Source organism: Cryptomeria japonica, chromosome 5, assembly GCF_030272615.1.
Source record: "Cryptomeria japonica chromosome 5, Sugi_1.0, whole genome shotgun sequence".
Taxonomy (NCBI): domain Eukaryota; kingdom Viridiplantae; phylum Streptophyta; class Pinopsida; order Cupressales; family Cupressaceae; genus Cryptomeria; species Cryptomeria japonica.
Window position 1 is genome coordinate 159,287,224 of NC_081409.1, and position 23,244 is coordinate 159,310,467.

The window sequence follows — 23,244 nt, forward strand, 5'->3', positions numbered from 1 at the left end:
ATACTTGTTTGGTAAAACTAACTTGCTTCTAGAAGGTTAAAAACATTAAATGCTCATTACAAGTTATTTAATATTGTTTTTTAAAATTTTAAATAATCGTCAATCGTCATTTAAAAACAATTAAAATGGGGCTCATTTATTAAATATTTCAATTTAAGTCAAAATTGAGCCTCTGGGGGAAAATCGATATAGGTAGGGATTAAGAAATCCCATTAAAAAATCATTTAAAATGTTAAAATATTCCCCACAAGGGAAAATCGATATTAGTATGGATAAAAATCCTTGCAAAAAATCATCAAAGTGCACATAAAGGCCAGGGGAAAATCGATATGTGCATGGTTAAAGAATCCACATTCCAAATTCACTTCATTTGCAAAAAACACCCCCTGGTGGAAAAACGACCTCAGTCTGGATGAAAATCCGGACTCAAAACTCATCATATTGCTCTTAGGGGAAAATCGACTTGGGTATGGACTGAGAGTCTGCACAAAAATCCGCATTAACTTGTCACAAATACTTGTGGAAAATTGACCCAGGTGTGAAATCATCCTTAACTTCATCCGCACTCCTGATGGAAAAACGAAAGCAATCCGGAAAAAACCTAACACTTAATCAAATTTTAATGCTTCTAGGGGAAAACGACCCAGGCATGGATAAACAGTGGTGGAAAATCATAGCCAGTATGGATTTCAAGGGAAACCCATGTGTAGCGTGGATTTTGAGTGGGGGAAAAGCATGGGTAGTTAGGAATATGAAGGAAAAGCACCTCTAGCATGAAATTTTGATCTTTTAACCCTTAGAATATGGATTTCCCTTAGGAATTTGAAATTTTAACCACTCAAAATCGCTAGAAAATTTCAAAACTCACTTGGACTTAGGAAATTTTTCCAAAAATTTGAGCGAAACACAAGGAAATTTGTTGGGATAAAGTGCAAAATCAACTTGAATAATTCTCTAGGAGCGAGAAAACAACTCCAAAAGGTCTAAGAATACCTTGACACTTTAAAATCACCGATGTGCATGTTTAAAACATGTTAACGCTCAAGAAGATCAACACTTAGACAAAAATTAGAATCATTAAAATTCCAACGTTTGCAACTTGATCCTATAACCTCAAAACCCTAAACGGCACTAGCATGATCAAAACCCCGAGACTCGGGCATGGGATGTTGGTTGAAAATTTTGTACACTTGGGGAAATATACAAAATTGAGGTTTTAACCACAGCACACGAGTAAAAACTCTCCTAATTAAGGGAAGGCTCCCCCTATCTAACTACAAGTTGGAAAATAAAATGGGATGGGACAGTAATCTTTCTTCTTTCTTCAAGAAAGACAATATCCTTTTCTCTTCACAGAAAAGGATAGCGATTGAATATGAACAACAATAACTACTTTCAAGTGAAATGAGAGAAAAGAAATGAAGTTTCCTGAAAGCGCAAAGACTTCTGTCACTTCCTTCAGGACGGGACAGCAATATCAAGCTCAAAGACTTGACTATTGAAAGTCCTATCTACCCTTTGCTATACTAAATTTTACAACGAATAAAAGACAACAGCTCAAAGATTGGAATAATTTATTCTTTTAACACAAAGACAAGAACTAATGCAAGCTCAAAGACTTGCTACTATTTCTTATCAAACAGTAATTTTTCTTCAAGAATAGACGCAAGCTCAAAGACTTGCTGCTCCTTTTAGAGATTTTCCTATTTTAATTAATCTTCTCTACTTGTAGCTCAAAGACTTCAAATCAGATTGGACTAAGCTCCTTTAGAAACACTTTGCATAGAAGAAATAAAAAGATTCAAACTCAAACATGTAGCTCAAAGACTCAAAACTTGAGTAATCCTTCTTTCTTATTCTTCAAAACCTTCAATTCACATACATAAGCTCAAAGACTTCTTGCTGTAAATTTGGCAGAGTTTTTGCTTGCTTTCCAAAAAGATGATAATTACAATGGACCTCTCAAGTATTTATAGAAGAGGAGCCTTGAGAAAAAGGTGGGAGGATCCTAACTAACTTGAAAGATTCTCTCAACCACCAAGACTCATTCAATAAATAACTGAGACTTCATTAACTAACTAAGAGTTACTCTAACTAACTAAGACTTATTCCAACTTGTCATAACCCCTCTTTGGACATTAGATTATTGTATACGATAATTAAAACATTTATTAATTAACATTTAATAATATGGGAAAATCGTCTCATTTATGAGACTTCACAATTTTCCTCTAAAGTGAGAGGGTTGTCATAACCCCACATCCTGGTGATGTAATCAATAATAGATTTTGTGATTCTTCATCATAATAATAAAGTATCATTCATTATGTAATTAATAATATTAATAGTAATATTAATCATTCATTAATATAAAAATAATATTAATATTATAATAAGATTGTCATGTTGCCCCCTTGATCGTTATATATATTATTATATTATTAATAATTATCAATGAATGATTATTTGAAATTTATTTATTTATTAAATATTATTATTTAATTAATATTCTTGAAATATTTAAAATAAATAAATACATAAATTAATAATATATTATAAACATCAACTCGTTACTAAGACAACGGTGCTCCATGAATGAGTGCTATTTGTAAGGAAATTGATGAAGGCTAGAAACATCAATTGATGTTACCAGGGAAGATCGATCAACTGAGGCAAGTATCGAGTTGAGGGGAAGGATTAGTTACCGGCGATAATATTAATAGATAGAAGAGACGTGAGTTTGTGAATAATGACAGGTGCCCACAAGTTATTACCAATCGACATTCCAAGGAACATTACATTAAGGTGCAGCAATCTTATACATTCTTTATGAGCAGCGACTTAATTTGTCAGAAGGGCATCAAATATAATGGTCATCGATAGTGATTTAAGATTGTGACAAGTGTTCTTGATGTTGCTGACTTCATACCTGATGACTTCCTTATTAATGATGGTGATTCTACATCAAAGTAGTAGAATAACTATGGTTCGAGGGATGCATTAGGCAGCGATTATACAGTTATTATATGTGTTGGGAGACGTGGCTATGATAGATTAATAACAGTAACTTCATAGACATCGATTGGTATTTACACTATGATTTAAAGCATAGTCGACTTCCTTACCCATCAAACACCGATTGCAAAAATAGAATATAGAAGTCAGCAATTGAATATGAGATGCAATTTCAGTCAATTCATAATCAAGTACAAGCAGTGACCAAGAAGACAGCAATTGGCTACTACAGCCAGTAATCCACAAAAAATTGCGATATGGGTTAATATTGGGAAGATGCGATTTGAGTAATTAATGGCAGAGACTAGACAAGAGTAACAAATAAAAGTTAAGCATGAAGGGTTGCGATTTACATAACAATCTGCCTATGTTATTGAGAGGTGTGATTTGGAACATGTCCTTTAGACATTCAAGAGATGCAACCATTTCATCATGTGAGGTACATAAGGAAGATCAAGTTCATTCCATCAAAAGAAAAAAAACGCTGGGAAAATAATTCAGAAAAGAGAGTATATGCTGAGAAAAGAATTATATCAGACTCTTACATGAATATAAGAAGATTTTCAGCAGACTCATTAAGTAGAAGATTGTCAAAAGAGGAATACACATGTGAGAATACAGTTTTCAGAATTAAGGAGGATATTAGATATTGTTTCCTTTACTCCAGTCGGGAAGAGCTTGAAGGGAATCGAACAGCTCAGAACATAACTGTTATTAAGTGACAGGCAGTATCCTTTTTCTTGGTAGTATGCACGGTGATGTGCTCATTATGATGATTAAGATTTGAAGCCCAATAATGATCGTATGCAGAATTTAATTAATAATATAAATATGGATATTAATATAATAGTTATAAATATAGATAGTGATATAATAATAGATATTAATATAATTATTATAATTATTATAATGTCTTTTAGAAACTGTTCTGCAATAATATATAATAATTCATATAACCAATAATTAATAAATATGGAAATAAATTAGAGTAAGGATAATAGATGTAATATCAATAAGATTATATATATATATATATATATATATATATACATGGAAATAGTAATTTGAAAGAACAAGTAAAGCTGAGATTATAAATCAAGTTGGATTATCAATTCAATATTTGAAAGAAGTTTATGTTATCACTGATTTGATCCATGTCAAGGTGGAATTGTCTCCTAATATATTTATTTTGAGTCATAAATATATTCAAATGGATTAATTATGGTTAAAACAGGCCTAAACTTAGCTGGGGACATTACACAACTACAGTCCTAATCGGACACAACTTGTAGTTGCCTTACATGTAATTACAAAAGTGCAAGTAATGTGTAACTTGCATTTTACATAAATTACTTTTACATGTAACTTGTCAAAACAAAATTACAACTAAAGATTACAAAAGAGAGAAAATTCAACTAAGTGTTGAAAAACACTTAAGTTGCCTTTTGTGAAGACACGAATCCTTGAAATTTCTTGATGCTCGCTTGTAGTTCCTCGGGATTCGGTTCATGGGTGTTCTTAGCAACAACCATAGTCTTCACAATAGTGTCATGACAGCGGAGGAGCGCGGAATTGTCTTTATCTAGGATAGACTGGATCTCATGCAAAAAGGCTTGGTGTTTCATCAATGCTTGAATTGAAACTGGCAAGAATTGTTCGCTCCTCCATTCATTATGAATCCTCATCTGTAAATCAGCAAGAACCTCTTCTTTTGGAATCAGCTCTCCATCCTGACTTACTATATTACAAGAGGCCCTTTCACAATGTGAGACAATACCTCGATAGACTTCATCCCGGAATCTCCTTGCATCACTGATCTCCTCAATGAGGGATTTAAGGACAAGGGTCTTGTTTTCCATGAGTTCTTCAAATTCCAGGTACATGACCCTGGAAGAGATGATGGCGTGCTCCTGCAAAATACTCAGCTGTTGTTGGGGCATGGTACGCCAGATTGCCAGACTTTTCTCAACACTTTCCAGATTCTTTTTGAAAGTGTTAGAAGTCTGATCCAGTTTCTCCTCAATGGTTTCCAACTTAGACATTATTTAAAAAATGTCTTTTACCACTTGTATACATTGATCATGAAGCTGATCAACCTAGGAATCCAGTGCTTGTACTTTCTGAGCAGTTCTTTCCACTTCACGAATCGATTCTTGGGAACCAGAAAAACCTATGGAGTTACTCCCTTTAGCAGCAGGTTTTGTGATTTTATGAATGGCTGCCATGAGCTGTCGGTTTTCTTCTTCTAGCTTGTCTTTCTTTGCAAGAAGATTGTCACACCTTTGCACTAGTGAAGCAACAGAAAACTGAGCATCATGTTTAATGACCTCATGTGTTTGCTTGCCCAATTCTACCCTTGTAACCTTATAATCAGCAGCTGACATTTCATTAAGTGGTTTATCTGCAATAGGTTCCACAATTTCAGCTACTTTCATCTTGTTGCTATCAACAGTTACCCTAGAGATAGTCTTCGCCTTCTTAGCAACTTTGGATCTGGACTGTTTGAGTTGCTGGTAGTCAAAGGCATCAGGTGAGATCTCTTGCTTCTTTCTTTTCGGGGTGAAAGAACTAAGCCATGGAGGCAAAGTCATCAACTCACTTCCAGTAGTAGCCGTAGGCAAAGGAGAAGCAGTTTCTGTTTGAATTACCGTGATCACCCTGGGAGGAATATCTGTTTGAATAGTGACCACGGTTTGCTCAGTTACCAATGGACATGAAGATTGCCTCATGAATTCTTCAAAACCAGAAGTGGAAGTATCGATTTCTGATAACTGAATGCAAGTGGGATTATTTTCAGGAACTTTCAACACACTTTCTCGTTGTTGATCAGGAGAAGGCTCGTATGCTGAAATGGGAACTGCATTCTGAGGAGACTCATCTATGAGCAAATCAGGAGGAGAAAGAGGCGTCTTAATGGAAACTGGAGGAATGACCTCGTGAGGCGAGTCTGAAACTGGAGACCTAGGCGCATCGTCAGATTGTTGCCCCCTCTTCTGGATTATCCAGATCGATCACCGGAACATGGAACCGTGATTTCTCCTTCCCACGAGTAGTCGTCTCCTCAGGAGAAAGCACTACTGCGCGACTAACTCGTAACTTGATCCTTGTACCTGAAGATGAAGCACCCTCCTTGTTATCAATCTGAATCTCAGACTTCCATCCAAGAGGCCCTGTAGAATCATCTTCTTTACCAACCTTGATTTTGATAAGTCTAACAGCATTACTTTTCAGCCCTGCATTAGTGTTGGCCAAGATAGGCTGAAATCTGTCAAGGATGGAGATGCACTCCTTGTGTGACCATTGGATCAAAGGAAGTGGAGCTTCCTCAACCCTTCGTGAAATGTATTCAGGATCAAGTATATGTCCGTCATCAATCATCCCTTGTGGGATATCCACCAAGTTCAAGTCAACAATTTGCTCAACAGTGAGCCTGCAGTAATCCATCTTCAAAACTTCGACTTCCGTGCGGAGATCTACCCAGATGTCTTCAATGCGATGAACATGCACAAAGGATTTCTTGATCTTCTCCTTCATACCTCTATAATCAAAATCAGCTCTAGGTTTGAACCTCTTAAGCTTGATTTCTTGCAATTCAACCTCCATGACCTTAGCCTTCACAGATGTGACAAGGAAGTATCGACCAATTTTCAATGGGTTTGTGCTAGAGATCCCCATTCCAACCTTGTGTCTAGCAGACTGAAAAGTATGAACAGCCATGATCTGTCTTCCCAACTCCATAAGAATTATCTTATCGGTTGGGTATCTTGGAAGCATGTATGGCTGTCCATCATAGCATCCAATCCTTATATAGGTGAAGGTGGGAAATTGCAGGAATAAACACCCATACTCAGACACCTTGACCCATGCCTCATCTGATACTCTTTTGTTTCTGAGATCCACATCAAACTGACACATGAAATATCCGAAGAATGCATCTTGGACTCTTCTGAAATGCAGTCTACTAGGTTTCAATGGCAACTGGTCATAATATTCCCAAACTGGTATAAGCGAGCGATCACCCTTGGTAGAAAGACCTGGAAAGTGTCTAAGTGACGCTGCTAAATATACCAAATAAGAATTCATGAAGAAGGTCATAGTGGTAGGAACTGTTGCAAGTTGTTCGCACAAAGCATCGCTGATGATTTCACCCCATGAAATGTGATGCGACTGCCGTATGAACATGATGAATTGATACATCCATGGCTCAAAGACATTGGAGTGCTCAAGGCCCAACATTCTGCTGAGAAGAGTGATGGTGTCTCCTATCTCCCACTTGAAATCACAACGGTACAACTTTGCCCATCTTGAGAAGGAAGGACGTGGCCCTTGAATCCACCTATTGATGTGTGGCTTGCAATCTTTTTCCCTTTTCACATAATACTCTGCTGCACTTTCTTTGGTGATTTCCATATAAACAGGTGCAAGAGGTATTTTGAAGACCTTCTCGATTGTATCCGCATCAAGACAAATTATAGCTTCACCATCATCATTTTTGATGACTCTTGACTCTTTGTCAAAATGATGGGCGCATGCAAGAACAAACTTAGGTTCTAGGGCAGCCACTGGGAAAGAAGATGCATGATGGATATGGCTGTCCAACAGCCGCTTCAAGTTGTTATCCTGTGGATCTTCTACCCTATGAATGAATTCTGCCATATCAACATGCCCTATTTCCGTGTCCTTGATGCGATCCAAAGGAGAAGAAACCTGAGAAGGTGCAACCTCATTCTGGTTTTGTCATATTTGTATTTCATTTTCTTTGGAGTTGGCGATGCCGGCAAATCTGACATTGATTGTGAACCTGGAATGCTGTGATAAAGACTTAAAAGAGTTAAGGCAACATCATAATCAGCTGCAAATATCATTCTTTCTTCTTCAAATGGGTAAAACTTTGATCTCTGAATTTCACAGTTTTGTGAGAGGAAGAGGGGAGATATGTAGAAATGGGGAAAATCTTGACTTTGACCAATTTCGAATCTTGGGAGAATTTTCGCAAGTATACAAGTTGGAAAGGACATACATGCAATCGGAGTTTTAAAACCCGAATACAAGTACACTTGTAAATTCGAAAATGGAGAAATGGACGAAAAATGGGATTTTGACTTGCGGGAAATGATGGAAATGGAAAGTACGGATATGAGGAACGTGAATGAATAGAAACGGGAATATCCGGGAAGGTCATTTTTATGAAAATGGGAAGAACTCTTCAACATGTAATCCGATTTTTAAAACCTGAATTTGCAAGGGAGGGGTATTTCACACTTTTCAAGCTTGGAATTTTAACCAAAAATGATTAAATTCCTTAATTGTAGGGGAAGGACAAAAATTTCCAGCGAACTTGTAATCGAGATTAAAAATCCCGAATACAAGTTAAGAGGGAATTTTGAGAAGAACAATGCAATTCAACAATTGCATTTCAAGGGGAAGATTTCTTTCACGAAAACCAAATTTTTTGGGGAAGAACATCACATGCCAAAAAAAAAAATGTAACTAATAACGAAAAATAAAGAAAACAAGAAAATAATAAAATGAAGAGAAGAAAGGAAGGAGAACATACCTTTCTTAAAAAAGCAAAATGCTTCTCCAATAATGCAACAATTCTTGAAATGAAGAAGCAAAACCGGAATATCAAACCCTTATCACGTTTTTTGTAAAAATGCCCCAAATATAGCAGCAATCTTAAACTTGGAGGACCAAAATGCCAATGAGAGTGTGCATCCAAGCAAAACGCCTAAGGTAGAAGAAGAAATAATGACGCCAAATGATTGAAAATGCTGCCAAAGGGAGAAAACGTGGCCAAAGGAAATCACGTGGCCACCATAATAAACTCCAACGGCATCATCAAATGGTGCGAAAAACCTCCACACCTTAGTAGGAAAGAGCAAAACGATTTAGGAGTGTGCAAATTTATGAAGTAAAAAGCGCCCAAAATGTGGGTTTAAAGAACCACGCTTTTGCTGATTTAGCTCCAAAAACCAGTCAATATAACTTCCATTTGGCATGAAAGATGTTGATGATTGCATGAAAATAGGGTAGAAGCAAAAACGCCTTCCTTCCCTAAAAAATCTCCACAAAAAATTGCTTTGAAATCTTCAACAAATCAATTTTGCATGAAAATCGGGTTTTGGGAGACACATCACAAGTTCGATTTGTCCAAAATGAAGCAAATCGGGTTTTAAAAAGAAAATAACAAGTTCGATTTTCACTTTTCCCACTTTCATGTCAAAATCGGGTTTTTTAAGACAAATAGCAAGTTTAATTTTTCACTTTTTCACTCATCAAGCCAAAATCGGGTTTTTTTGGACAGATGACAAGTTTAAAATTGTCAAAAATGCACTTTTATGTCAAAATCGGGTTTTTTGGAGCAAACTACAAGTTTAAAAATACTTGTAAAAGGGAAATAAAATCCCTACAACAAGTTAAAAACACTTGCACATATGTAATGGGGATTTAAAATCCCTATTACATGTGAAAACCATTAAAGTAGGGGTTTTTTGAACAAACTGCAAGTTTACTTGCAGTTGAGCCAAAAAATCCCTATTTTAACTAAAAATGACCAAAAAATAATAAAAAGATAAAAACATTAAAGGAGAAACTTAAAATAAATTACAAGTGACATTTTAAAAATAAAAGTGCACATGTAATTGATCAAAAATTCCCCTACAAAGACCATAACAATGAATATCATTAAAACTTGCAGTTTGAAAAAAATTCTCCACCTGCAGTCTGGGTTTTAAAACCCAAAATTGAAGGAAAGACATAGCAAACGAACCCAGAATTTGACGAAATTCGAAACGTAGTTCGAGAATGGACTGAGGATCAAGCCAGTCCAAGGATTAGTCGAAATTCTGCCTCGGGAAGCATGCCATAGAGTAAAATTTTTCATTTTTTAATAAAAATTTCACCATAGTGGTCCTTCATTTTTGGAAACAAAAATGAGGACAACATGGGAAACGCAAAGTTACCCACAAAGCAGCCAAAACCCTAACTAACAACGCAGAAAACAGGAAAAGAGGGGGGTCCTGTTGATGTGTATTTTGTACACGACCAAACACAGAATAAAATACCCAAAGGTATCTTATCATCTCTTGAGTAAAGTCTCCGAATGCTGAAGATATCGCAAAAAGGATCAATCGGAAGGACTTCAAGGTTTTGCTTTGTAGGATCTCTACTCGCGGATAAGCACCAGTGGTCGTTGTGTTTGCTGTTTCTTCAAGGGGCCTTACGTACATTCAAAGAAAGCTTGTCTGTGCTACTATCTTTCCAAATGAGGAAACAGGATTTTCCTAATACTAACAGATTTTCAATAAAGATCAAAAGATAAGGGTTTCGAGGAAGAGATACTTAAACTAATCCTAAGAATGACTTAATGAAGACTGGTCTTGATAAGATTCTACCAATTTCAGTATCGCCAAAGGATTACAACTCCACTGGAATTGGTGCGATCTTCTAAGGGTATTCAATGATTTTCAAATCACCAAGGAGATAGATACTATCAAGGAGATACGTACCAATACTTCCAATGATAATTGAACTCTTAATCAATTTGAATGTTTCCAATTGACCACACAAGGCGTTCTTACCATCAGTAAGGAGCTAGTGGTTTGGAATGTGAGTCTTATCAAAGATCAGGCACAGCATTCGTCCTTCAAACTTAAAATCTAAATGATATTTCTACTAAGAGTGATTCAAGAAGATAAACAACCATGAAGATAGCCACAAGGATTGCAACAAAACACCATAACTTCAATATTTCATTGATCTCATAGCCAAATAAACAACAACTGTTCAACTTTCTCTCTTCACTACTCAATTTTGCTACTAACAAAATTAAACTTATTTCTCTCCAACTTTCTAACTTTTCTAACCTCTCTCTCTCTAACTCTTAAAATGAAATGAGTGAGGGCTTATATAGCATCCTCAAATACAATGAACGGCCCGGATCAAAAGAAGATCGATGGCTGAGATTTTGACACCTAAACCCTAATTAGGGTTTGTTACAAAAAAGTCCCCATTTAGATAAACATTATTAATCCATAGCCAATAAAATTTGGCACAAATAACGAGGAGACATAGACCAATAGGAATTAAGCTGCCACATCATCTTATAACAACTTTTCATCTAGAACTTTGTTCCCTTTCCTATGCTCTTTTCTAGCATATTCAATGAATCTGGACACAATTCCCTCAATCTCAGCAATGGGAATCTCAGGAAGATTCTTCATTCGTTCTTCCAAGTGAAGGACTTGATCAAAAGTAGTGAGAAGAGTCGTCTCCCACCCAGGCTCAAGTTCTTTGGTCTTCTCAATCAGGAACATAGTAGCATACATTTGATCTCGTTGCCTTTCTGTGACGATGTTCTCTTCCTTGCAAAAGATGACCTTGATTCTGTCCTCCAACTCCTGGATGTCCACATCTGTCTCGATCTCAATCCGCCTATCAAGGATGGTACACAACACCTCAAACACCTTGTCTTGAACTGGATGGATGGTGCCCTCAACTCGGCTACATCTGGTGTTGACGTCTTCAAAAAGAACTTCCTTCATCTGGAGCAGAGCTGACCACTGTAGGAGGCTATGGGTTCCTCCATCCATTATATTTTCTTGCGCTAGAATCCATCTTGGTATTTCTCTTATCACTTGTAAGACTGGGATGATAACATCTCTAGTGTGAGTGAATGCAGCCACAGTTATCATTAGATTATGGATAATCTCAAGGACCTGGATAGCTCGATGAACTGTCTTCATCATTCTTGTTGCAAATTCTTGCTACCTTGTAAGATTCATCAATCCAAGAACTCATGAGTTGAACTAGGCTCTGCCTCACTTATTGATTCAAGAGGAAGTGCATGTAAAGGAGATATTGTTGGGTCCTGTCGTCTCAAAGGCTAGTTAAGATGGCTAAAATAATTCCTCCAAGCACTGACCTCTTTTTCAAGCTTCTTATTCTTTTCCACTTCCTCTTTGAGTTTGTCTTTGAGTGCTTTCAGTGAATCAGTTGCTTCTTCCATAGCCTGCTCGGTGGTAAGTGGACCAAGATCAAATGTTTCTAGATCATATTCTTCTGCTAGAATCTCATCCTCATATTTGTCCACCACTGGTGTAGCTATCTGCACTTTTCTGGATCCTGTCTCATCTCTAATTACCTTCGACATCTTTGTGGCCTTCTTCTTCTCTATTACTTCATGAGAATTTCCTATAAGGCTTTCCAAGTCAAATACATGTTCTTCCTCCTCAACCACAACTACCCTTGTTAGCCTCTCTTTCAGCCAATCCGGAATGGCAGATCTCGTTTCCCTCACTTGTATTTCTTTAGGTAGAGGTCTATCTTCCCGAAAAGGAGATGTTGCTTCATCATCATTCTTTTCTTCTTGTTGCTCATTAGCACCAACTTGGGGAGATTGACTTGATGAATGCTGAGGCGTCTGTCCTTTTCCTTGTTTATCATTTTGTACCATGGATTCCATAGACTCATCAATCTCATACACTATTTGCCTCTGATCTTCTCCTTGACTTGCTTCCTTTTCATGCCTAGAAGATGTGCTTGGTGGGCGATCGGGATTTATTTTTTGCTTCTTCTTGGAAGGTTCTCTCTTCTCAGGTCCTCCTTTCCTCTTTGAGCCTTTGGAATGAGAAGTATTCTCACTCACACTTGCCTCTCCTTCTTCTGGTCTTGTTTCCAAGGTGAATGTCATAGATACATTCTGCTCCTTCAACTTTTGATGTTGTACATCCACCCATCTGCGAGTACAAGATAAAACGAGAGCCATCAAAGCTCTTAGGTCTAAAACCTCGGGCTCATTCCAATCTATCTTCACTTCTTTATCTTCCTTTTCATAGGATGACTGGAGGTATCTACCACTATCCTGGGCTTGATCGGCTACTCTATAAATTTTGCATTTTCTGATGAGATCCAAGGGTAATCTGGAATGCATCTTTCTTTTGACCTCTACATCATCTTGGACATTCATCCAAAATTCCTCCACCTGAAACTCATGCTTGTACTTCTTCCCGACTGTTTCTTCCATATGACCATGAGGATCAAAATTCTCTCTCGAGGCAAAGGATGTGAATGAGTATAGAGATAATTCTTTCTCTGCATTTTCCGCGGCTTGAGTATTAGGACATACTTCAACTGAGTTCCCTAGTATGATGGGTACGGGAATTCCATTTCCATGCTTGTGTCTTGATGCCTTCGCATAAGCTGCCAACTGTCTAGTCACCTCAAGTAGTATTATCCTGTCTGTAGGATATCTTGGCAACATGTAGGGAGGCGAAGGACATCCATGAATTCTGATGTATGTGAATTTTGGAAACTGAATGAACCATGCACCATGCTTCTTCACGAGCTCCTGTGCATCCAGAGACAGCCGATTGTGAATCCCACCTTGCAATATCCTGGTAACATTCATCGTGAAGGTGTCATTGACTAGCTTGTAGTCACTTCTTGGCGGATGATGTAGTTGAACATAAGAATCACAAACTCTCATTTCTCCGGGTCCTCTTCCAACAACTCCTCTGTGAGGTAGTCCTGCATACTCAAAACCTCTGGTCAAGGCATATATAACATATGAACTCATGTGAAATGACTTGGTAGGCCTTAGTCTTCTCAACTGCATGTCCAGGCTGTTGTTAATGATTTTAGCCCAATTGAGCATTCCCTTTCCTTGGACAATCAGTTGTATGAAGAACATCCATTTGTCGAAGAAGAAAGCTTGAGAGGCACCTGTAACCCGATTGAGCAAGGTTATCAAATCCTTGAATTCTTCTTGGAAGTCGATTCTGTGCGGTGTATTGGGAATCTTGTTCAGGCGAGGTCTGCTCTTGAGTAGCCAATTCTTGTTAATGAAGTTCAAGCAAGAATCAGGATCATCCTCATAGATAGACCTAGCTCCTTCTAGACTTTTGTAGATCATGTCTCTATGTTCCGGGAGATGAAAAACTTCACTTATAGCTTCCTCTAAAAAATAGGCTAAGATAGTTCCATCCTCGGCTCCAATCGTCCTTGAGTGTGAATCATAGTGTCGGGCACACTCAATCATCAACTCATGACACTTGACTGCGGGAGGGAAACCGGCAGCCTTGATGATGTCACTCTCAATTATCTTCTTTGCAACAGGTGACGGCTTGCCGATGTAGGGCACTTCCCGAAACTTCTTCACATTGAAGTTTCCTAGGTTGGTGTCTCCGATATTGCTCCACTTGGACACGATCCTGGTCTCCAATTCGTCATTCCTCTGATCCTCCTTGATGAGAGCCTGTTGAGTAGTAGATCCTCTGGCTTTGGGGGTCGTCATTTGATACCTACACAAAAGCTTAAAGTTAGGGTTTGAACATAATATCTTCATTATAGGAGATTTGAGACCTTTCAAGGAAATAACTAAATATTAATTTGAAAATAATGATAAATCTAAGAATTTTCAAATTAAATTAAAATCAGATAGTATAAGACTTAGATTTTTCAAAGGATTACTATGGAAAATCAAACTAAATCTTGAATAAAAATTTCAAAAATCTGATTCTTCATACCTCTTCCTTGAATTTTAGCTATCAACCTTGAAAAATGAATGAAGGGAGATGAGAATTTGCTGGACAAGGACGTTTGATCTGAATTTCAGGTCCTCCTTTGGATGAATTATGCTTCAATCAGCCTTCAAAAGAATTTCGCCTTCCACTAGCCTTCAAATACCTTCCAAATTCTGGAAATTTGCCTTCAACTAGCTCAATTTCGCACCTCCAAATCTGCTCTTCAAGTTCACATGAGAGATAAAGAATGAATGATTTGAATTTGTCAAAATACACCTCCCTTATATAGGGCGCTCACCTTGATTTCCTTCAAGGCCGACTTGGCAAATAGGGAATAAAATAAAATAAAACCCCTCTTAAAGGATGGCCGACTTGCTTGTAAAGGCAAAATAATGAAATATTGAGCACTCAAGCATAATTTTTTATTTTTTTAAATTAATTCCAAAGCTTAAAGGTGGATTTTTCATGTATTTTAGGCTTAAAAATTAATTAATCAAATTATAAATGCCTTAATTTATGCGAACTTGTTTCAATCTCCCAAATGTGCTGTAATAGGCAAATTTAGTGAAAAATTATGGGCTAGCTTAGGAATGTTAAGGCTTGATCAAGACTTGATGAATTTTTCATTCTCCTTAGGCATTAAAAATGTTCAAAGTGATGGAGGCTTAAATTATTTCAAGGCTTATTTGAACCTCTCATCTAGGCTTATTTGCTTCATGAATCAAAATCTTCACAACCTAGGTTTGCCATCACAATTTTGCAATTTGCCTTCAACTTAGCCTAAACAAGGTGAATAATAGGTGTTCTCAAGGATTTCGCCCTGGACCCTTTGGAAGGGTTAGGAGCGATTTCCCTGACTAGGCCATCAATACCATATTTTTTTCTCTTCAAAATCCTCCGGAAGGCAAGCTTACGCTTGTTTTGGCCTAACAAAGTCTTGGATTTCAATTTTTTAGCTCTTCACATGAGTAAATTGGGTGAAAATAGGCATTTCGCTCTGGACCCTTTGGAACGGTCAGGAGCAATTTTCTCTTTTTAGGTCAAAATTCACCTTTGCTTGATCATTGACCTTTTCCAAGGCAATCTCCAGGGTCTATTCATCTCAACCACTGACTTGGCTCAACAATATTTTGAAGGAAACACTGCATTTTTGGGAATTTCGCTCTAGACCCTTTGGAAGGGTCAGGAGCGAAATTCACTCTTCAGGCCAATTTTCCAATCTCTTTCACTTCAATTCATCAAAATTCCTTTAGTTTGAATCCACTTCTCAACTTGCTAGCATTGGTTTGATCCTCACAAGGCGAAAAAGGTCAATTTTGCTCAACAACCTAGCCAGGGATAAGACCTATCCAGAATTTTGCTCTGGACCCTTTGGAAGGGTCAGGAGCGAAATTCTCACTTGAGCTCAAAATTCACATTTTTTGAAAGTCATAATTTCTTCAAGGCATTCTAAATAGTCTCTTTCACCTTGGTTTAGGCCTGGTTTAACTCAAATCTTGAAGGAAAAGGTGACTTTAGGGTTTTTCGCTCTGGACCCTTTGGAAGGGTCAGGAGCGAATTTCTTTGTTTGTAGCTTATTTTTCATCATTCCAACTTCAATCCACCTCACAAGGCTAGGAAATAGTTCTCTTCTTTCACCCAATCCAATTTTGATTTGATTTTGCAAGGCAAAATAAGAGTTTTTAGGATTTTCGCCCTGGACCCTTTGGAAGGGTCAGGAGCGATTTTCCTCCTCTGGCCTAGAATAATCACTTTTGGAGACAAACATCAACTCAAAGGCAATCTCAAGGGCATCTTTTACCTTGGTCTAGGCATAGCTTAGCATAAATTTGAAAGGAATAAGTAGATTTTAGGATTTTCACTCTGGACCCTTTGGAAGGGTCAGGAGCGAAAATCTTGTTTTAGGGCTATTTTGCCATCCTTTCAACTTCAAATCTCCTCCAAGGCATAGAACATCTTGTCTCACTCCTCTCCAGGGTATAAAAACCAAAATCTTGTCTTGATTTGCAAGGAAAAAGGGGCATCTTAGAAATTTCGCTCAGGACCCTTTGGAAGGGTCAGGAGCAAAATTCTCACTAGGCTTCAAAATTTGCATTCTTGGCAACCAAAATCTACTCTAAGGCAATCCAAATGCCTTCTCACACCCTTGTCCAAGCTTGGCTTTGCTCAAAATTTGGAAGAAAAGATGATTTTAAGGATTTTCGCTCTGGACCCTTTGGAAGGGTCAGGAGCGAAAATCACTTTTAGGCTCAATTCCTTCATCTTTCATGGTTTATAGCAATTCAAAGTCAGTATTAGGGGCAACTTCATCTTGATTTTGCCTTATCCCACACTTGATCTAGCAAAAACTTGATAGCAAAAGAGGTTTTGAGAAAATTCGCTCTGGGCCCTTTGGAAGGGTCAGGAGCGATTTTCTCATTCTTGACCAAAAATCATCATTTTTTCAACTTGAAACTTCTTTGCAAGGTAGGATTCCATCTTTCATTGCCCTAGAAACAAGGTTTCATGTCCAAGAAAGGTCAAAAAGTAGGTTTATAAGGAATTTCGCTTTGGACCTTTTGGAAGGGTCAGGAGCGAAATTTCCTTTCCTGGCTAGAATCCTTCATTTTCACAACTTCTAAACATCCCCAAGGATTCCAACATGTTCATTCTTCTTCTCATCATGTCTTGGACACCAAAATTTGGCCAAATAAGGCAAGAAATGTCTCTTAGAGAGATTTTCGCTCTGGACCCTTTGGAAGGGTCAGGAGCGAAAATCTTGACTTGGGCTAGATCCTTCATTTCTCCCTTTTAAAACGACCTCAAGAGGCAAAGACAAGTTATTTTCCTTCCATCTACATCATAATAAATCAAAAACTTGACCTTCTTCAATGCAAAAATATGAGTTTTTTAGGAATTTCGCTCTGGACCCTTTGGAAGGGTCAGGAGCGAAATTTCCTTTTTGGTCTAAAATCCTTCATTCTTATATGCTTTCAAACCTTCAAAGGCAACAAGGATGTCTAACCTTCCTTCCAAGATACCCTGCAAATCAAAACTTAGCCAAACTCAGGAGGAAATGAGCTTTAAGAAGATTTTTGCTCTGGACCCTTTGGAAGGGTCAGGAGCGAAAACCTCATTCCAGGCTAGATTGCTCATTTTTCAAGCTTCAAACCACCTCACAAGGCAAAATTAGATCATTCTCCACATTAGGAACAAGGTTTCTAACCCATTCAAGGCAACAAACAAGGTTTATGATGAATTTCGCTCTGGACCCTTTGGAAGGGTCAGGAGGGAAATTCTCCTTTAGGCCTAAAATCTTGTTCTTCAAAATCAATCAACTCCATCTCCAGGCAAAAACATATCAATTCATCCTCAAATATGCCCTAGAAAACAAAACTTAGCCAAAACTGAGAAGAAAATGAAAGCAACAAGGATTTTCGCTCTGGACCCTTTGGAAGGGTCAGGAGCGAAAATCATGTTTTGGGTTTGATCCTTGACCTTTTGAACTTCAATTCTCTTCAAGAGGCAAACATAGACCATTCTTCACGCATCCCCATCAAGATCCTGCCTTTAGCCAAGTAAAAATGAGAGCTTTCAAGAATTTCGCTCTGGACCCTTTGGAAGGGTTAGGAGCGAAATTCATCCTCTTGGCTAGTTCCTTACCTTGGTTCATTTCATTTTCATCAAACTTGATCAAATCAACTCCCTTGCTTCACAATCAAGACAAATCTCCATCCAATTTGGTCTAGGCGAGGTCCAACTGGGTTTTCAGGGCCCAAGGGAGGCAAGAAAGGGAGATTTCGCTCTGGACCCTTTGGAAGGGTCAGGAGCGAAAATCTCCTCCTAGACTGGCTTTCATCATTTCAAAGCCTAAAAACTCTCCTTCAAGGCAAAAATGTATCAAATTTCTCAATTATGCCTCAAAAGTCAACAATCTTGGTCATATTCTTCCAAAACTCCTTCAATCATCATCAGGTGCATTTGCTCATCAATTTCTGAAATCACCACTTCGATCTCCTTCTGATCACTGACTCTGCTCAATCGACTCAGACCTGGAAGCAAATAGGACTCTAACAAGAAAACCATCAAACTAGACCTACCCTGACCTTAGACCTATTCACCCTCTTCTTCAATCTCACCATCCTGATTCTCTTGAAAGGAAATACTTCATTAAGGCAAGCTTGAGGTTCTGGGTAGACAACTAACGACCTCCCAAAACTAGGCTAGACTCAGCTTGAAAGAAACCCTAAAACGAGCTTTCAGAGATTAACCCTAATCTAGCCAGCCCAGGCAACCACTCACTCACTCAAAACCAAGCAAGCAGAGAGAAAAACTAACTAAGGGAAAGCAAAACCCTAAGAAACAAAAAGGGGGTCCCCATTCTGATGGGGTGATGTGTGAAATGGTCACAACAGTTCCCCGTTAGCAATGGGGCGATGTGTGAAAAGGTCATAATAGTTACCAAAGATGTACTTTTCATAATAAAAAACCTAGCAGCCTGGAAGAATGGAATAATGATAGTATGTTCAATGATGAACATCTTCAAACATTAGGTATGCTTAAAAAGTCTGGGTTTTGATAATAAAAGATATTTTTGATCTGAAAATCTGCTCTTTGCTTATAATGACTGTTATGGCAGAATTTAACTGTTCTGAGCCACCTAAAATAACTAGTTTGCTGGAGACTTCTGATCCCATTCTACTAATAGTTTTCTGTTGATGGCGTTCTGCTTACTCCATTATGCTAAAATGAATGATTGTTAAATACTATTGTTTGCTACTTCAGGAGTGGCTGTTGTTCTTGTCATAATTGAACTACTCGTGACTCAGCTCGACTCGCCAAGCCCCTGAGAAAAAAACTCGGCGAAAACTCGGGAAAAACTCGAAAAAACTCGGCAACGTAAAAACATGCTTAATTTTAATAAAAAATGCATTTTTTTTGCAAAATTTAATGAGAAGATGCATCCAATGAGTCAATAAATGATAACACAAAAGAAACAAGCTGATTCTAGATATATTTAAATGCAAAGTGTTTACAAAATCGTATCCTCATGAGAAATGCTGATGCCTGGAAGCAAAATAGTAAATAGTTTTTGTAAAACCAAAAGTAAATACAACTTCCTCTTCCCGTCTCTAGCTAAAACTAGTTTCAAACTTTCATCATATTTGAAATTTCATCATTCATACTCATAGTTTCAAACTTTCAACTCAAAAATGTATAATACCAGGATTTCTTCAATGCTAATTATGTTGTTATATGGAGCCTAATCAGACTCGGAGGTTAAATTTTCCCTACTTCCATCAGCGCAGTTTCCCCCTATATTTTTCAACGGGGGCTTGGGGGCAGCGCCCCCAAGTTGGGGTCAAGGGGCATCGCCGAAGGATCCTGAAATTTGACTAAGTCTGGAAAATTGAAGAATCCTCCAAAAACTAGATTTTGCATTATAACTCCTGGAGGTCCGAAACCACTCTCAAACATCCTGACAGTATATATGGAATATAACTTAAAGTATAAGATCTCTTATACTTAAATGTTATATTCCATATATGAATCCTGACGGAGAGACCAAATTTTTTCACATGTTTCGGCCTCTTTTTTTAGTCTACCTGAATTTTTAAAAGAAACTCGGCGAGTTTTTGCTGCGAGTTAAAGTTAGAAAAACTCGCCGAGTACTCTGCGAGTGTGTCATCTATGGTCCTTGTAATGTCCCCTTTTGGAATTTGCAGTAATTTAGTCCTGAAACAATAATTCCAACTTAATATGAGAACTGTAATACATTTATAAATATAATTGTATTAATTTTGGATATATTTCATTATAATATACAACTTAAAATTTTAAGGCTAGTTTGGGAAAGTGGTACTTATCTTGATAGATTCTCTTATTTTAAATATATGTTACTATATTGTAGACATCCCCTCAGACCATCTGATTTATATCTCACAATTAATGGATGAAAAAAACACAAATAATTTTCCCAAACAAAAAAATCTTCAATCTTCAACATGTTGTTGACTCCTCTTAGATCATTGTTGACCTTTTGGTAATGCTGATTGTTCAAATCCCAAACAATAATCTCCAAGGTTTAAGTGGGGTTAAAATAAAAGCCACAACCTATATTCAGAAGACTTTCAATTGGGTCCCATTCCCTTTAGTGGAGCTTGCTACTAAAACACAATAATAATCTCCAAATCTCCAAACCTTTTCTAATTACTGCAAACATTGAATGAGAATTCTTTTATTATAGGCATGTGAATATTTATTATGTGGAGCCCACAAAACACTTGGCAAGCTTAATTCAATACTAATAAACCTGAGTTTCTACTGAAATCCCTTTTTCTCAAATCTGATATCTCTGTCAAAACAAAGACTCTCCACGTGTTGTTCCTTCCTTTATAACAAGCTTCCACATCATAAGATAATTATAAATGATGCTCAATTAATATGTGTTTTCTGAGTGCTGCTTGAGTCAAATAGAATAATTAAATCTGATCATGTATTGGACATAAATATCTGCTGTAGCCTCTTAATTCACTTCCTCCCTTGACTGCCCACGCAATCTGCTATGGATCGAATAGATAGCCAAAACTTCTCTCCACCAATCAGCATTAATTTACTTAACACTGTTTTATTATTAAGATCCTCTCACATTAATTCTGATGTATTTATCAGATCAAAGATAGGATCGTAATATATTTGCTATCCTGCTGGTCTGATAATGCATGGTAATTTTGTGTTGTGTCTGTTATGTCGATACGCTTGAACAATCACAAGGTGCTGCTATATTCGATATAACAATTTGGGTATTCAACAAAGATGGTGATGCTTAGAATGATGAAGTTGCTGTGTCTAATCTGAATATGTATTCTGGCAGCAATAATGGTGTTGTCTCTAATGTATATTTAGATGCCCACAACCAGATTTGCCAATCAGACAAGTGCTCTATCTAAGCAAATTCAAATATGGATAAAGAGATAAAAGGATTCCCATTCCCTCCTTCCGATCCTCATGGAATGAGATAGATCACTTCCTTATACCTTGCAAATTGAGATGATAGGATGCGCTCAAGAGATATGTCCCATGCCTCTTCAAATGCACATCGTTTCCATTTATGCAAATCGCATTAGTTGATTATATAATTATTCTAGTCGCTGCCATCCATAATTGATTATTAACGATCTCTTAACTGTTGTTATTATCATATGTTATAACCAATCATCGATTAGTCAATTCGATATCCTTGATTATTGGTGAGAATATAATTAAGGGGTGTCACGTCTTCAGGTCGTTGCTTGATGCTAACCAAATTGCTGCTTCTATCGATACGTTTCATTATTCTTAATTGGGCTTGTATAATTCTCCATTTTCGATGATTGAGCTTTGTTTGTGTACCCAATGCTGTTAATCGATAATACGTATGCTTGTTGTCCTTAGTCCCTTTCTTCTTGCCGGATGTTGTCCGTCAAAGATTCTTATAGTGATCGATCTTCTGATTATATATCGAGAGTATTGCCTTTATAAGAATCAGAATGCAATGAGTTCATGGTTGCCGTCTTCTTGATCATTGTCTCCAACTAATATTTGCCAATTCTTATCAACGTCTTAGTCGCCTTACTGATCTGCATATCATACCGTTACCTATTAATCATTAACAATCATGTGCCTGATCGATATTCATGATCATCGATTGATTATTGCTTGGCTTTCATTCTTCATACGAACTGCCATTCCTATCAACACATGGGAATAGTTATTACTGATTCCTCATTCGTCGATTGTCCTTCCATATTGTTTCCCATCCATCTTGTCTTCATAGCAATCATTTTATTAACCAATCACTTCCTCTCATGATATTGATGTGTATTGACTAGTATTAGTGATGTTTTTTAATGATAAGTTTAAATCTTTAATTAAAACTTATTCAATCGTACATCGATTCTTATTGTCTTTAAGTCTTGAATGGGGACATGACAGTTCTGCTGCAAAGTATGCTGTCAAAGGATTCAATAGCTTATTTAAGCATGCAGCTCACTCTATTATTGGTCCTTCCATCTGCTAATTATAACTTTGTCTTTGATTCCTAGGCATTGTTGTATACCTAGTGGGTGCATTGTTTGAAAGGCATGTATTTATAAATAGATGCTTCTATTAACAGGGTTGTTAAGTTTAGAACAATTATTAGTTGGCCTCTAAGCATAAGGCACACCTATTACTAGGTTTTATCCTTTTTAACTGCAAAACTTTGTTGGCTAATAATGCACTTCTATAATGTCCCCATTTTGAAGAAGAATTAATTAATTAATTAAGTTGTCCAAATTAATGATATATTTTATGGATGGCTTGATTAATTAATTTAATTAATAATATTAAGTTAATTATTTATAAAGTTATCAAATAAATTAAAATTAAAAGATGACTTTATATTTAATTAATTTAATAAAAGTGACTAATTAAAATATTATTTCATAAAGTCACTTCTAGAAGCTTTTGGATGTTGGAGTTAAAAAAAAAGTATAAAGGGAGATCAAGATGAAGCTTCAAGGCAGATTGGAGAATTGATATTTGAATTGAATTGGTTTTGTAGAACCGAGTGGTGTCTGCAAACTACAGTCTTTGGGAGCGGAAACTCCCATTGGCAAGCATAACTGAGGGAGTGAAAGATCTCTCGTGGGGTTGCGTGAGGAGGTGATATTTCAGTCATCTCACTTGGACTTCATTGGTGGCC